Below are 15808 nucleotides of genomic sequence, written 5' to 3' on the forward strand. Positions count from 1 at the left end.
GAATATGATGCCAAGTAATTCCCTCCCCGAGTGACAAGTTTTATAATTTTTTGAAGATTGTACATAATATATGCATCCGTTTTTTTTAGAAGTTTCTTACCTTTCAAATAATTTAATATTTATCGCGTAAAAATGCATTGGCGTGAATGACACAACAATGGTCATTTAATTAAGTATTGAACCGCTGCGGACAAACATCGTTTCTCGCAGGTGGTTGGTTCTCTCATCATTGTCGGAAATTGTGGTGTTTCGACAGTGAATTGATCCAGTGAGAGAGATGACTTTTTGTGTTTTTTTTTCCCCACTCTTGCATTAAAGAATGCGGTTCAATGAAATGAATCAAACGCCAAGGGTTTTAAGGGTTGCGTGCAGAAACAGCGATATGCTCCGCATCACAGGTGTCCTATGGAGTTTAATAGTAGAATTCTTTATATGCTTTAGGGGGGATTTGTCATGTAATTTCGCATCTATTCATATCTCTATCTACCCATAATCAATCTTGTTTGCTACGTGTGCGCAAGAATATGTATATATCAAATATGGAAAATATTTATATATCACATAAAGATATATATTTAATTATTATATTGTACATAAGAATTTTTATTATATATATATTTATTTATTATATTATTAAAAATTATAAAAATGTTACGAATGTCACGTTTCATATTGTACGCTCGCGTTGCAACGATTCAAAGTTGTAGTGCCGGCTCGAGTGCGAGCCGATGCAAAAGAGCGTTTAAAGACATCTTTATCCCGTTCAGTGCGCGATAAGAATGGTCCGGGTTATTATTATGATTTCAATGCGCGGACTACCGATGCAAATCGAGATCGTGCAACTCGCGCTCTCTCGCGCCTATCGGCACCGCCGATCAACACGGTGATTGATTCTTCGGTATTCATGCGGATCGACGTGGCGGCGGCATGGCGCGCGATATCATCGTCGTCATCATGAAACTGCTGTCGTTCTGATAAAGAGAGAGAGAGAGAGAGAGAGAGAGAGCAATGACACATGCGCTTTCAAGAGAAATATGCCCTTGTCCTCGTATATACGACGGGCGTTGCGTCGTTCGCCGCCAGTTTCCGGCGGGACGTGATCGGCGCGGCCACGACCGGTTCAAAGCTACCGATGTTACTACCGGTCACAGTTGGCCGATAGTTTCAAAGTCCGTCCCTCTCGACGAGCTAAAGCTAGCCGAGCGAAACGTCATTTTTCAACTCGCCGGCCGGCGAGTTTCTCTTGAGGATCGCCGGCCGGCTGCTTGTTTTCTGCTCTCGCATCGCGCCGGCTAAACGGAGAAATTGATTTATGAAATATGGGATCAATGCGCGCGGAGGAACATTTAGCATCGCGTTTGCGATCTTAATCAAAAGTTGCGCGCAAGCCGCCGCTTGTGGCCCGGGCAGGTTCGCGAACGATAAATAATAACTTTGTTCGTGACTGCTATTATTTTATCAATTGATTTTTAACGAGTATTCTTTTATAAGGCTGCTAGAGAAAATACATCGTGGTTATTTTTTTATTCTTAAATAATTCATTTAATTGATAATTATTTACAAATGTATTCCATATAGAAAAGATTTTTTTTTCTCCTATCAAAAATGCTTATTTTATATATTTTTCTAATAATTGTAAATAAGATATTTAATTAAAAAGCTTTTATCTTATTTTTTTATGGCGAAGAACTTGTATTAAATACAACAGAAGAGAAAAATTGGTTAGTAAATGCTGAAAATGTTTAATACAATATTATATGTAAATTAAAAATTGTTAGTTGATCGAATCAAACAAGCGCTATTGCCCTATATATTATTAATCGGATAACGACCTTAATACCGCACTTAATAAGCGTACATTCGTTTCTCTCACCTGAATGTGAATAAATCGTTCGCAAGCCGTTTATTCTACCACGAGGACCGACTAGCGAACGCGAACGTTATATGAACTTCGAGACGAATTTTTACAAACTCACTCGCATCGGCCATATCTCCACGCGATCGTCGTTAGAGTCCCCTCGAGCGCCGCTCTTGCGCATACATGCGCATATGAGAGCTTTCAGGATCCGGTTTCCCGGCGCTCGGCTCCGGCGAACCGAACCACCACCTTCTCGCGTAGCCTGTTTCGTGCGACGACGTCGGTGCCGGCCTTAATAATGTCTCCGACGCGAAACCGTAACTTTGTACGACGGGTACTGAGATAAGGGCTGCGGTATCGGGTCTCTCGGTATGCATACGGCCGCCGAGCGCAAGGAAAAGGAGCAGCGGGAAGATCGGAGCCGCGAAACGAGGGATAGAGAGGAACCTGTTATTTCGGCGGGCACGAAGCCGAGGCGGAGATTACACGCTGTCACATACCGTTCGTCGCGCGGCTCTTTTCGGACTCGCGCGGATCATCGCCGACCGGAGGCCGAGTCGGCCTCAGGCCCCCTGTTTTAAGAAGGGCCAAGCGAGAAGGGAACGCGCGTGGAAACGAACACCCAAGCATCTCTACAGACGTCTTATTCGCGCGATTATTATTGTCCGTTGATTTGCGTTTCTACTCGGCTCGTCGCTTGGTTTGCTACTGACGGTTAAATGGCGCGGAACTTTCGCATCTGGAACAATCATGGAAAGTCCGAGGGTAATACGCGCGTTAACTTAAATGCCCGGTGTAATGCTACATATTTTAAAAAATTACGGGCTTCAACTTTTCCAGAACTTCAAACTGAAAATAATATAATTTTCGCAGGATGGATAATTGTATGATTAGGATAAACTTTTGAATTTATACGCAAGGAATTGTATTGCATCTATTTATCTTGCATCTGTTTCGAAGATTGACACGTTGCAAAAGATACTATTTTTTTATATTTATAACTTATGTGCTGTCTGTGAAAAATTGTTATTCAATGGATACATGAATTTCTTCTAAGCAATCTTTCTCTCTCTCTCTCTCTCTCTCTCTCTCTCTCTCTCTCTCTCTCTCTCTCTCTCGATTTGATTAATTAACACTTGGCCGTTGCGCGTAATTCTATAGCATGCTTTATTAATTTAATTATATAATTTTTAATTACATCAGATGAGCAATAATTGTTGCAAGTTATTATTTTCTTTCCGATGCATCTGAATATCTGGACGCGAACACCTGGCGCCTTATCCGCTACGTTTAATCCGCGTGATTATCATCGCTGATCGGTTGGCGTTTGATGATCGCGCATCATGCGAGAGTATCTCTCTGCCGGCTAGCGATTCACATCCTGAAACCTGATAGACAGGCAATACCTAAGGAATTGAATGCGGAAGATGGTGCAAGGAGAGTTCGCGACTTAGATGACCATCGACAGATCCGCTGATCGATTAACACGAAGTGAAAATGACGTGAAATCAAGAAAGCCGTATTTTCATGATTAGAGAGAGCTATACAGAAAATAACTTGAACATTTGTATATCATTTTATAATTATATATATAAATCGTGCCTTTGCCGCTTCCCGTCTCACTTCGCCGAGGATACGGCTCTCTCCTCTAATACTTTACCATTCATTTATGTATTTCAAATCTTACGATCGGTAATCACGGCTCGTTATTCATGATCGGTATTCATTGAAATATCCAGTGGACGGATAGAGAGGTGTTGAGTCAATTTGCGTAAAGATATGCTACTTGCATTGTTATTATGGAAATTGCGTCCAGTGTGTTTTACAAGAATCTCAATTTTCGTTGATAATCATTTCTTAATTATACAGTTATTTTAGAATGATTTAATTCTTATCCGTCATATTTTTCCGCTTTATATAATGGCATATTATTTTATATTATGAGCGTATTGTGTTACTCGTTTCCGGAACATTACAATAGTCATTATTTTCATGAACGTATTGGCGGCTATCACGGTATTTCATATTCGAATAAATGAATAAAAGTGACTGAATAGACAAACTAAACTTATCCGGTTTCGAATGTCTCGTATTATTTTCTCTTTCATATAAGTACTTTCGTGTTTGATCAAGATTAGAATGGTCATCGAACCCCTACGCTCCATAGAATTTTTCCTCCTCTTAATAAGGCTCTCTCTCTCTCTCTCTCTATGAACCTGTCTGAAAAATTATTACATTAACAGGGACACATTTCTCCGGACATTTACTTCTCAAGTACTATCGTCAATGAAACGATTTTATTTTCATAAACACATAAACACTCGCTTCTAATCAATATTAAGGTATTTCTGCACTATATATTTATATCAATTGTTGAAACATAAATCATGTACTAGTTTCAGACCTAAATAGTTTTCGATTTTCAGTTATAATAGCTAAGAGAATTTTATTTATATATTTTTATAATATAAAGTTCTGTGCGTGCGCGCGCTCTATTCACTTAAGAGTCATTTTATATCAGAGGCTTGAATGCCGACAATCAAAACTTAAATATATAGCGCAATTATTCGACATGCGTATTTGCATCAGCAATACAATATTTTCTAAATATCGCAAAAAGAGAATTTGAACGGATACCACTCCATTTCGCTCCTCTTTGCTCCTCGTCCCTTTGCTCTCGCATTTGTACAAAGTTCTGATTAAGACCGGATTAACGGACGACGCACTTAAATAATCGTCCATTGTTCCATTCACCACTCCCGACGCTTATTCGCACGCAAAATTCACTTTCGATGGATGAAAAGATGCGAGAGATACGGAACGCGACCGTAATACGTTACGCGTTACGGAAAATTTAGGCTGGACGGATAGGTGGGGGGGAGGGGAGGGGAGGGGAATGTCGTCGAATATCTCTTCCAAGAACAGGAGCGAGCGAGTTTTTTGCGAGAAAAAAATCGTGCGCCAAAAAATCTTCGCGATACGAACAAGGATAAGATAACGAAGCTCGAGCGATACTTTTGCAATCTCGCGATTATTTTCTGGCGAAATTATACATATAATTGAAAAAGAATCATACATTTTAAAGGAATATTAAAGTATATTGAAATACGAAACGTGTGAAAAACGCGACGCGAAGCTTCACCAATTGTAAAATTTCTCATTTAGCTGTTGGTACTCGTGGTTTCTCGCGGCATTTCAGAGACATTGATTAACGTTGACATGTCACCCTTAATTGGATTTCAGTAACATCCATAGTTTTAAAACTAACCAATCACCAATCAAGAATCGAATGACCGTGATTGGTCAATTTTACAACCATGAACTGTCGACTAACCGAACACATTTTTTTTTCTCTTAAATAAGAATATTTTATTAGGAATGTTCATATGTGGTGTGTGAGCTGCTTTTCAGATATATTCCTCCTTGAATCTTACGCATTCTATTCAACGATTATTCTCGTATGTATTATCGTTTCGCCATGAAAATTAATCGAGATTTTGTAATATAAGCTCTCTCTCTCTCTCTCTTTCTCTCGAGCCGCGCTTCTTTGTTTATATCTGAATGTTTACATCCATCTTTTTTGAACGCTTCTGTACCGAGACGTTCGGCGACGCGGTCCTCCCCTCCCCTCACGTACCACCCGTCCAGCCTAAATTTTCCGTAATCGTGTCAGTCCCTTCGCACAAGCGCGAGTGTCAAGACGAATTACGGTCACGCTCCGTGTTTCTCGCGTCTTTTTATCCGTCGAAAGTGAGATCCGCGTACGAACGAGTGTCGGGGGGATACAATTCTTGTATCGAATAACAGGCGATTATCCGAGTGTAATATATTAACCCGTGTAATCGTGATTAAGGCATCTTTCGATATATATATACTCGCAAACGACAAGATTTTTCCCACGCATCTTTTATCTATCGAAAATGAATTTCGCATCCGAACGAATATTCGAAATATCCGAATCGAGAGTAATTTGTAGTTTTGATATATCGACTTTATAATACGATACAACGATCGATGAATACATTATTTAACATATTTTTAGGCGCTGAAATAATTTACTCGTTGTCGTATATAATAATATTGCGTTGAAAATATAAGCGCGTCGCGTTCCACACGTTTCTGCTTTAATATTCTTTAATATTGTTTTCCAATGTAATTCTTTTTTCAGAGTTATATTCACAATTTCATATATCGAGATCGCAAAAGAGCGTCGCTCGAGCTAGTTTGATTTATCTCGCGCAGGATTTTTCGCGTACGGTTTATTTCTTGGAAGAGACGCGCTCGCTCCTTTTCCTGGAACGGATATTCGACGACGCGTTCCCCCCTCCCCATCTACTACTACTCAACCTGCCTAAATTTTCCGTAACCATTACAGTAACCGTCGTATTGCATTAGCGTGCGAGATTGAAATATTCTTTCCGTATTTCTCGCCTTTTTTTATCCATCACAAGTTTATCCCGTGTATAAAGTGGATGTCGTGAGTATCGGGAATGTCGATTAGAATCACGGAAAATCGTCTCCGTCTATTTATTAATACGCGATTATATGTTCTTTCATGTTTATAATCGGCATGGAAATAATTTTACCGCGTCATTGCATATGGCGGATTTTGGACTACGAGTGAAATAGTGATTATGAGAATAGTGATTATGCACGAGTGGACAAATTGATAGACTGTCTCGTCTCAATTTGAAGCGAAGGGAGCAACCGGAAACGGAAGGGATCTCGCGATGACCAGATGCGGAAAGAAGCGAGACATGCAAGGGCGGTGCATCGGTCGGTCAGTAGAATTTATTATTAAACATTTAAAATTGTCAATAAAATTTTTAGTTTATGGAAACAATAGTATTGAAAAATCGGGGGGTTTTTTTTTTTTTATTATTATTAATGATTTATAGCTCATGTATAAATATTTAGAATTATAACTGACCATATTATCTTTGCCTTTGATTATTTCTATTATTCGTCATTGATGATTACTGATGATTTCATAATTATAATCGTTGAGCGCATTACCTTTACTATTTTATTAGCATTCGAAATCATCATTAATACGATTACATTTTATTTAACTCTGATCACTCTATAATCTTAACATCCTTAACGCGTCATTTTTAGAGAATGAAAATTATCAAACATGTGCATTAACAAAATTAATCATATAAATATTTAGAATTAAAACTGACCATATTATTTTTGCCTTGATTATTTCTATTATTCGTCATTGATGATTACTGATGATTTCATAATTATAATCGTTGAGCGCATTAATTTTACTATTTTATTAGCATTCGAAATCATTATTAATACGATTACATTTTATTTAACTCTGATCACTCTGTAATCTTAACATCCTTACACGTCATTTTTAGAGAATGAAAATTATCAAACATGTGCATTAACGAAATTAACAATATGCGTGTCAATTTATTTTTTAATTTACGGAAACGATGATATTGAAAAATCGATTTGTTTTTGATTAATTATTTATAATCTGATAATCATATAAATATTTAGAATTAAAACTGACCATATTATTTTTGCCTTGATTATTTCTATTATTCATCATTGATGATTATTAATGATTTCATAATTATAATCGTTGAGCGCATTAATTTTACTATTTTATTAGCATTCGAAATCATCATTAATGCGATTACATTTTATTTAACTCTGATCACTCTGTAATCTTAACATATATCTTTAACGCGTCATTCTTAAAAAAGCAAGAGGAGCAACAAATTCAGTTTCTTATATATTTCGATAGTATATTGTCCACAGATTATTTTAATACCAAAAACATGCGAGCAACAAATTCTTTTAGTTAGTTTATATAATATAATAGCGCGTCGTATGGGGTCTGCGCCGACAAAGTATCGATTTTTAATACTTTAAGACGAGCAACAAATTCAGTTTCTCATATATTTCGACAGTATATCGTCCACAGATTATTTTAGTACCAAATACATGCGAGCAATACATTTTTTTATTTACTTTTACTTCGCGCAAGTGAATGGTACGGCGCGGCGAGACTGAGTATATAGTGGTATTAATTAAATAATATACTTTTTTTTATATATTTTTATGTTATTTTAGAGCAACAAAATAGCAACAAATTCTAGTGTATTTTATTTTTTTATTCGAGCATTCTATATATTTTTTTCACTATGGGGGGGGGGGGCTGGCTTAATGTCAAGCTAGAACCCCCCACTTTGAATGTAAATTCCTGCTAAACGGTTTGAGCAACAAAATTCGGACTACGGCAACTAATTAGCACATAATTAGCACTAAATTATTTTATGTATTTGACTTAATTTGGCGTTGGTGGGGGGGCTAACTTAATATGGGTCATTTAGCTGTTGGTACTCGTGGTTTCTCGCGGCATTTCAGAGACATTGATTAACGTTGACATGTCACCCTTAATTGGATTTCAGTAACATCCATAGTTTTAAAACTAACCAATCACCAATCAAGAATCGAATGACCGTGATTGGTCAATTTTACAACCATGAATATTATTAAACCTGACGTGTAAAATTAGTCAACTAACTGTCGACTAACCGAACACATTTTTTTTTTCTCTTAAATAAGAATATTTTATTAGGAATGTTCATATGTGGTGTGTGAGCTGCTTTTCAGATATATTCATCCTCGAATCTTACACATTCTATTCAACGATTATTCTCGTTGTATTATCGTTTCGCCATGAAAATTGATCGAGATTTTGTAATATAAGCTCTCTCTCTCTCTTTCTCTCGAGCCGCGCTTCTTTGTTTATATCTGAATGTTTACGACCAACTTTTTTGAACGCTTCTGTACCGAGACGTTCGGCGACGCGGTCCTCCCCTCTCCTCACGTACCACCCGTCCAGCCTAAATTTTCCGTAATCGTGTCAGTCCCTTCCCACAAGCGCGAGTCTCAAGACGAATTACGGTCGCGCTCCGTGTTTCTCGCGTCTTTTTATCCGTCGAAAGTGAGATCCGCGTACGAACGAGTGTCGGGGGAATCTTGTATCGAATAACAGGCGATTATCCGAGTGTAATATATTAACCCGTGTAATCGTGATTAAGGCATCTTTCGATATATATATATATATATATATATTCGCAAACGACAAGATTTTTCCCACGCATCTTTTATCTATCGAAAATGAATTTCGCATCCGAACGAATATTCGAAATATCCGAATCGAGAGTAATTTGTAGTTTTGATATATCGACTTTATAATACGATACAACGATCGATGAATACAGTATTTAACAAACAATTTTTAGGCGCTGAAATAATTTACTCGCTGTCGTATATAATAATATTGCGTTGAAAATATAAGCGCGTCGCGTTCCACACGTTTCTGCTTTAATATTCTTTAATATTGTTTTCCAATGTAATCCTTTTTTCAGAGTTATATTCACAATTTCATAAATCGAGATCGCAAAAGAGCGTCGCTCGAGCTAGTTTGATTTATCTCGCGCAGGATTTTTCGCGTACGGTTTATTTCTTGGAAGAGACGCGCTCGCTCCTTTTCCTGGAACGGATATTCGACGACGCGTTCCCCCCTCCCCATCTACTACTACTCAACCTGCCTAAATTTTCCGTAACCGTTACAGTAACCGTCGTATTGCATTAGCGTGCGAGATTGAAATATTCTTTCCGTATTTCTCGCCTTTTTTTATCCATCACAAGTTTATCCCGTGTATAAAGTGGATATCGTGAGTATCGGGAATGTCGATTAGAATCACGGAAAATCGTCTCCGTCCATTTATTAATACGCGATTATATGTTCTTTCATGTTTATAATCGGCATGGAAATAATTTTACCGCGTCATTGCATATGGCGGATTTTGGACTACGAGTGAAATAGTGATTATGAGAATAGTGATTATGCACGAGTGGACAAATTGATAGACTGTCTCGTCTCAATTTGAAGCGATAGGAGCAACCGGAAACGGAAGGGATCTCGCGATGACCAGATGCGGAAAGAAGTGAGACATGCAAGGGCGGTGCATCGGTCGGTGAGTAGAATTTATTATTAAATATTTAAAATTGTCAATATAATTTTTAGTTTATGGAAACAATAGTATTGAAAAATCGGGGGGGTTTTTTTTTTTTTATTAATGATTTATAGCTGATGTATAAATATTTAGAATTAAAACTGACCATATTATTTTTGCCTTGATTATTTCTGTTATTCGTCGTTAATGATTACGGATGATTTCATAATTATAATCGTTGAGCGCATTAATTTTACTATTTTTAATTTTACTAATTTTACTATTCCCGATTAGCATTCGAAATCATCATTAATACGATTACATTTTATATAACTCTGATCACTCTGTAATCTTAACATCCTTAACGCGTCATTTTTAGAGAATGAAAATTATCAAACATGTGCATTAACGAAATTAACAATATGCATGTCAATTTATTTTTTAATTTATGGAAACGATGGTATTGAAAAATAGAGTTGTTTTTTGATTAATTATCTATGATCTGATAATCATATAAATATTTAGAATTAAAACTGACCATATTATTTTTGCCTTGATTATTTCTGTTATTCGTCATTAATGATTACTGATGATTTCATAATTATAATCGTTGAGCGCATTAATTTTACTATTTTATTAGCATTCGAACTCGATCATTAATACGATTACATTTTATTTAACTCTGATCACTCTGTAATCGTAACATCCTTAACGCGTTATTTTTAGAGAATGAAAATTATCAAACATGTGCTTTAACAAAATTAATCATATAAATATTTAGAATTAAAACTGACCATATTATTTTTGCCTTGATTATTTCTGTTATTCGTCATTAATGATTACTGATGATTTATAATTATAATCGTTGAGCGCATTAATTTTACTATTTTATTAGCATTCGAAATCATCATTAATACGATTATATTTTATTTAACTCTGATCACTCTGTAATCTTAACATCCTTAACGCGTCATTTTTAGAGTTTGAAAATTATCAAACATGTGCATTAACGAAATTAACAATATGCATGTCAATTTATTTTTTAATTTATGGAAACGATGGTATTGAAAAATCGAGTTGTTTTTTGATTAATTATTTATAATCTGATAATCATATAAATATTTAGAATTAAAACTGACCATATTATCTTTGCCTTGATTATTTCTATTATTCATCATTGATGATTTTTAATGATTTCATAATTATAATCATTGAGCGCATTAATTTTACTAATTTATTAGCATTCGAAATCATCATTAATACGATTACATTTTATTTAACTCTGATCACTCTGTAATCTTAACATATATCTTTAACGCGTCATTCTTAAAAAATGAAAATTATCCAACATGTACATTAACAAAATTAAGAATACGCATTTTGTCTAAAAAAGACGGGAGAAAGAAACGGTGAAATTAATGCGCTTTTAAAGCTTAAATTACATCGACGCGCGAACAAAAGGCATTAAGTGTATTTGCATGGCGCGTGCATAAATACATTTGCATATTTACGATATATTTACATTCGCGTGCGCGCGCGCGTGTGTGATAGATTCAGTTATCGCACCCGGTATTCGCAAGCCGCGATAATGTTGCTATCGATGTCGCGTATGTAGATACAGAGCGGAATTAAAAAAAGCCGGAATATAAAGATCGGATGCCGTGACGGCGATCATAAGTGCTTTCAGGGAAGACGTATACGTTAATGATTGCATAACAGCCGGCGTTTTTCGGTGCTCTTACGCAACGGCAAAAAATTATGCAATGTTTCATCGAAAAGTCTGCGTTCGCGAAGACGCACTTGAGCGCATGTCCACGTACGCGCGATTATTGTAAAAGGAATAACACACGTAATTGTGTGCCTCCTTCGAATCACTTTAATGTTCGTCTGTTTGCGTATACGACTCGTATATATAAGAGCAGCACAGATTTAAACTTGTCAGTTTTAAAATACGAACGAGAGATATTTCTCTCTCTTTTCCACATCTCCAATATGCAATAATAAATTTAAAATACATATAGCGAATATATATAGAGTTTAAAATAGCTCGTGATTGAAAATTATATTTAGACTTTAAGTATTTGTTTTTTAACATATCGTAAAGCTTTTTATTATGTCAGGTATTTTGCATAATTTATATTTAAACTCTATATTTAAATGGTTCTATATTAAAGTGCATTTGTCTGTCCCTTAATGCATTTGCATTTTTCTTCTCATGATGATGGAGCAGTTTAACGAGACGTAGTGAAAACAATGAAGGAGAAATTTTTAATAACGATGTCAAGTTTTTAAACGAGAGTGATGTTATGAAAAAAATTATTAATTATCAAGTAATTAAAAAATAAATTGAAAATTTATAATACAAAATTTTTATAATGTATACATATCTAACTATATATACATATCGTTATTCTAAATATATTTTTTTTTCAGTTTATTGTAGTTTATTTTTATATAACGTACTTTTATACGTATAATGCTGTCCATTTAAATTGTAGATTTTAGATAAATTTTTCATTTGTTTCACAGTAAATCAAAACGCGATAAATTACATATTCAGAGTAAAACGAAACAAAAGAAAATATTACTTAGATTATTATGTTGTATTGTAATATTCATTCCACGTTAATTCATTATTTTTTATTTAAATTATATAAATCATGTACAGGGGGGGAATGTATGGGAGGGATCATGTTCTCCCTCTTTTTTCTCTACATAATTTTACATTTTAATTTTCTATAATTTTTGCAAAATTCTATTTGTATGTACCTTTTAAAAAAGATATGTTTTCGTTCTGTTTTAGATATTTTAGATTTCAAATATCTTATGTGTGTATGTGTTAATTCATCTATTCTACGAGATAAAATCGTTAAACATGCCACAAATAGTTATTGAAAAAAAATATATATATATATATATATATATATATATATATATATATATATATATATATATACAAAGGAAAGTCATTAATTAAATAACAAATGAATGTGAGATAGCTGAAATAAATTAATTTCTGATTGCAGCAGTGACTGCTGTTGACATAATCCAACAATCAATAACCATTTACGACTTATTTATTACTTAATGACTTTTCCTCCTATTCCATTTCTTCGCTTTTCTTTCGGTATCTTCGTTCTCAACATTTTGTCACTTTGTTTCTTGAAAATGCTTCGCAATTATTTGATTTCGGGCTCAACTTCTTCTTTGGAAGGACGCCCTGTTTTTCTTTCCTTTTCTTTATATCATTGCTCTATGCGGCGAAAGTGTTTGGAAAACGTGATTCGACGGCTGATCCAAAAGGATCGGACATTTGTCAAGAAAAGAACGGACAATATAAAAAGTCCCGCTGTAACATCGAGATTCTCATAATCCCCCAAAGAGAAGGCCGGTCCTGCGCGAGGAAAGACACGATGTTTTAATCCGTAGACACGTCGTTCTCGTTGGCATTTTAACCAATGGTAATCTCTCGCCTTCGGCTTTACGCACACTCGGTCGGCTGCCAACAACCCCATCGAAACGCCGTAGATATTCCGTAACGCGTACAGCGGGGTGATCTTATTCGTCGCGGCCGCCATCGAAATTTTGAAACCCGGAGAGATTTAACCCGGATTCACCAAAGTTAAAAGAGAAAGAAAGAAAGAAAGAAAGAAAGAAAGAAAGAGAGAGAGAGAGAGAAGCGCGTCAAACGAGCTTCCGAAATTAATGGGAGGATTAAGAGGCGCGCTTTTCGTGGTAGAGAATCGGTGCCCGGCAAATGGACGACGGCAGCAAAGCGACCGAGATCCGCATATGTTTGCCGATATAAATCCATTTTAATTAATCATAAATTAAGTCTGGTAACAATTACCATCGGATGAAATATCCGAATGCGTTTCCGCGCGAATGCAGCTGTTGTGCAACTCGAATACAATCGCCCGATTACGTTATAACATCTGTGTCGCGCGATCATACCTCGTCCGCGTGTCGAGATGCAATAATACTCGAAGTTGCGAGATTGAAGCGGATTAAGGAGATCTAGGTAGTCGACAACTAGGTATTCGAGCAACAATTACCAGTGATCTCTTAGGGGGAGAAAAAAAAAAGCGCGCGGCTTTGTTTATACTAAGTTCGATTTCAGATAAAACTCGCATAAAAGAAAACGACTCGCGCAAAAACTCACCCACCATCGATTCTATCAGCGGGTCGGCTCGTGTGTGCCCGATCCACGGTAAAGCAAACACGCGTATCGTCTACCAAGGTGTACCGGCGTATCGCAGGAAGAAAGGAAGAAGATTGGTGGTACTCGCAGCCTGGCGGGGTATAAAGGTTAATGAGCGCACAGGCGCAACCTATTATTTCAGCCTGTTGGATTTCTACTCCCCTCTCACTTGCGCGTTAACAATCTTCCTTTTCCCTCCTGACTGCGAATCTTCGCTTCGTCCTTGTTCATTCTCTGGATACTGATTGCCGATCTCCCTCTCGCCAAAATCGGACCGCCAACGGCACGAGGAGGGAAAAAGATGAAGAAAGCAGGGAAGAGAGATCGCGTGAAGAGGATGGAAAGAGCGCGAACTGCAGGTAGTGTGAGAAAGGACATCGCTCGAGGGGGAGAGAGGGCAAGAACGGAAAGGTTCTCAAGAGAAGGGAGAAGTGGCAGACCTTGAGCTGCCACAAAGTTCTGGACGTCTTCATCCTGCCTTAAACCGTGCTCGAAGAGAGAAGTCTGCGAGAGGTGCGCGTTCGACTGCGTGCGCGGCACGGACGGGGGTTTCGCGAAATCCTTTAAAATTCGTACGTAACGCGGGCCCGCTGTGTTCGAAGGACGCCGGCTTCGCCGACTGCCGGCGGCATCGCCAAGAAATTCGAGAAATCAAATTCCCTCTCGGTGTGCTTACTCGCACGATCTTGTAAGGTTCTCACGTAAATTTTAACGCCAACACTCATTTCTCCGAGAAATATTTTTAACCAACATGATTTTTCTCCTTTTATTCCTTAAACGCATTAGCAAATGATGAGTACTTACTGCTGATTTTATATATATGTTTAATAACTTTTCCGTTAATAACAAATCTAAAATATCTATGCGCGTTCAAATTTTTAACGATACATAATAAAAGTATTAATTTATATATAGAAAAAATAAAAATAAAACACGAATAATATTCTCGCTCCTATAGTACAGACTGTACAGAGAATATTATTAAATTATTTAATAATGCATATTTTCTGGTTATTCGCATGTATACTTATGTGCATTTACTATATTGTTTCATATTTTGCATAAGCATCGAAAGCAATTGCATTCTCGATAACATGCTTTTTCATGACATTGATTACCTGCACATGATCTTCCAACATTCTATAACACGCACAGTTTATTAACGCGAAACTGGTATTGTGTGTGTGTATATTAAGCTTTTCATGCAAGATTTTTTCTTTTCTTTCAAGATTGAACAAAAAGATATTAATGCGCTTGGCTAACAATAAGTTAATCGATCATTCGATGGCATCTGCGATTATAGAAATGTGAATATTGTGTAAATTTATGATTAAAATTAATATTATATTTCTCGTTTATCATGTAGGTCAATGTTTTAACATTAAAATACACGTGTTTAACATCTCCGAAATGCATTCGCATTGTCGTCTCGCGTGCTATTATGTTACTCATGAACCAAGACATGGGCGACAAGCGTGGACGACGATGGCTCGTCGACGTTATAAAAGATTGGGCCGGGGTAGGTCAACCGCGAGAGCGGATTCTCGTCTTTCACCCTGCGTTGTGCACATACACGCACACGAGCCGCGTGCAGCGTCTCTTTTTTTTTCTTCTCTCTCTCTCTCTCTCTCTCTCTCTCTCTCTCTCCGTTCCGTAGGTCGCAGATCGGGTCGGGGCCCTTTGTGAGTCCGATATACGTCACACCACGACGTGCGTCGTCGGGAGGGCGAGCGGTGTCGGAAGAGGGTGAGATTTAAT

General features: G+C 36.8%; 2 protein-coding genes across 5 annotated transcripts in view; one reads left to right on the forward strand and one right to left on the reverse strand.

Annotated features, from left to right (window-relative positions):
- The window catches only part of LOC138941885 (uncharacterized), a 39759-nt gene that overhangs the window by 8659 nt on the left and 15292 nt on the right, over positions 1–15808 (reverse strand). The window lies entirely within an intron of this gene.
- The window catches only part of LOC138941883 (L-lactate dehydrogenase), a 97874-nt gene continuing 88088 nt past the window's right edge, over positions 6023–15808 (forward strand). Inside the window, exons 1-2 of one of the 3 annotated variants that reach the window (XM_070311837.1) lie at positions 6023–6638; positions 9786–9870. The gene's annotated coding sequence lies outside the window, so the exon portion shown is untranslated. Of the gene's footprint in view, positions 6639–9594; positions 9871–15808 lie in introns of those variants that run through there. The other 2 variants (XM_070311840.1, XM_070311838.1) reach the window with 2 other exon arrangements.

The sequence above is a fragment of the Polyergus mexicanus genome, unplaced genomic scaffold (assembly GCF_030449975.1).
Source record: "Polyergus mexicanus isolate NDT 795.1 unplaced genomic scaffold, iyPolMexi1.0 SCAF_20, whole genome shotgun sequence".
In the NCBI taxonomy this organism is placed as follows: domain Eukaryota; kingdom Metazoa; phylum Arthropoda; class Insecta; order Hymenoptera; family Formicidae; genus Polyergus; species Polyergus mexicanus.